Here is a 1,988-nt window from a genome sequence, read left to right as displayed (position 1 = left end):
TCATCTTAATCTTTTCCTTTACACTGATCTATATCTTCATTATTTTCTTCATTTAAATATTCACCCCCACCGTTGTTATTAGGTTAGGTGTTTAAATTTCTTTACTTTTATTTTAATCTTTGGCTTTATCCCTTCCTTCTTCTACATACTCAACTTTACCTTCATCCTTGCATGAATCTTAATCTATGTAAGTGGAGCTGAATTGGTTTTGGTCCGTGTCTCCTCTACGAGATGCTTTGCGATGTGTGTAGCGTCTGTACGTACCTTAATTTGATTTTTTTCAAACTTTCAATAACTAAAGTACCAATAAAACTAGGAAGGTTTTGTTCCAGGATGTTTCGATTCGTAGGCCTTCGTGGGCGTGGCTGGTGCCTGAAATTCGAAAAAACGCAATTTTTTAAACTACCACTGAAGTCGCACTACTCATTCCATTCCATTGAAGTGGATATCAGTAGAAGGGTCTTAAAACAAGCTATCTAACGCTGTCTCCTGCGTTTATAAAATATCAATATGTCATAATGTTATCGCCTGAGAACTAAAAATCGGGCTACTGAAAATATACATTTCGGGCATTTTCTCAAACAAGTCCGTCGATTTTATTCTAAGTTTCCACAAATCTAGCGCAGAACCTTACCTTTCATGTGGTATATAGCTTATATCTGAGAAAACTCTTGTTGTGGAGATATTGCGATTCAAATTGAAAAAATGTCGCTCTAAAAAGGGTCAAATGGTTAAAAATTAACATATCCGTCTAATTTGGTTACTTTAAGATATAAAAATAATATATCCAGTTCCCCGAAAAAAATGCCCATTCCCGGATTGCCACTTAAACCGAAATTCCCTGCAAATCGGGGAATTTCCCGCGAGTTGACAAGTTGAAGGATGCAGCTGTGCTAATCACTTCGTACATTTCTTGGAAACCACAATTTGTGTGTATTTTAGAGCTTTTTCCAGTCACATGCCGAAATTATTAGCTACGGTTTTACATAAATATGTATGTATGAATGCATTTAGTTCACCCAATGTGCCGCTACTACTTCCATACATACGTATAAATTGCCACTGAGCAAAACTACTTGAGAAAAAAGCATTAGTGCTATTAAAGCACGTACACGTGATAGAAGTAAAAGTTCTTAAAAAAAAAACACATGTGTGCGCCCCACACCCAGTAGAAATCTTAATAAAAATAAACTATGAGACAATCAGACGAATACAGTTGTTTATTGTATCCAAAGTTGGAACCAAGTTGATAAGTTTTTAATGTCTCATATTTTTTTTTTACTTTTTTCGAATACAAAGGATATGATTATTCTTTTTCGCTTTATTACGTATTCGAAAAATTATATGTTTCAAAGGACACATCGATTTTAATACATAATTTAGATTTAGATAATTTTTTAGCAATTTATTTGAGAAAAAAAAACATTTAAATTATTGTTTGTATTTTCGTCGATTTTAAATTTGCTACTCCAAAATAATTTATATCAAATAAAACTCCTCTTTGAGGTAGAATTTTCGAGTGACGAAAGCTGAACTAGAACCACAAAATTTATGATATCAATTTCGTGACGAAAATTATACGCATTTTTTAACTGCCTTTGAAACTTACGGAAAATCTTTTATTATTTATTCAGAACGTTGCGAAATTCCGTCTACTGCTGGAAACACAAAATAGAAATCAGAAATTTTGCAACGATTCGTATGAATAAAAAAGATTTTCCCTACGTTTCAAAGGCAGTTAAAAATGTGTGTAATTTTCGTCACGAAATTGATATCATAAATTTTGTGTTTCTAGTTCAGCTTTCGTCACTCGAAAATTTTACCTCAAGGAGGTGTTTTATTTCAAATTTGTATGTAGAACTGCTCGTTGATTCCGAAAATCGAGCTAGTTCTTTTCTATGGATAAGTTTTCGAGATATTTGCAATTTACCGTTATTCAATTTAAAACAAAAAGTGGTTCCACTTAATCACGTATATCTTACGAACCT

This window comes from Rhagoletis pomonella, unplaced genomic scaffold (assembly GCF_013731165.1).
Source record: "Rhagoletis pomonella isolate Grant_MI unplaced genomic scaffold, Rhpom_1.0 Rhpom_scaffold_00006, whole genome shotgun sequence".
NCBI classification, from domain to species: Eukaryota; Metazoa; Arthropoda; class Insecta; order Diptera; family Tephritidae; genus Rhagoletis; species Rhagoletis pomonella.
The sequence above is the reverse complement of the archived record's forward strand: the minus strand, read 5'-3'. Positions refer to the sequence as shown.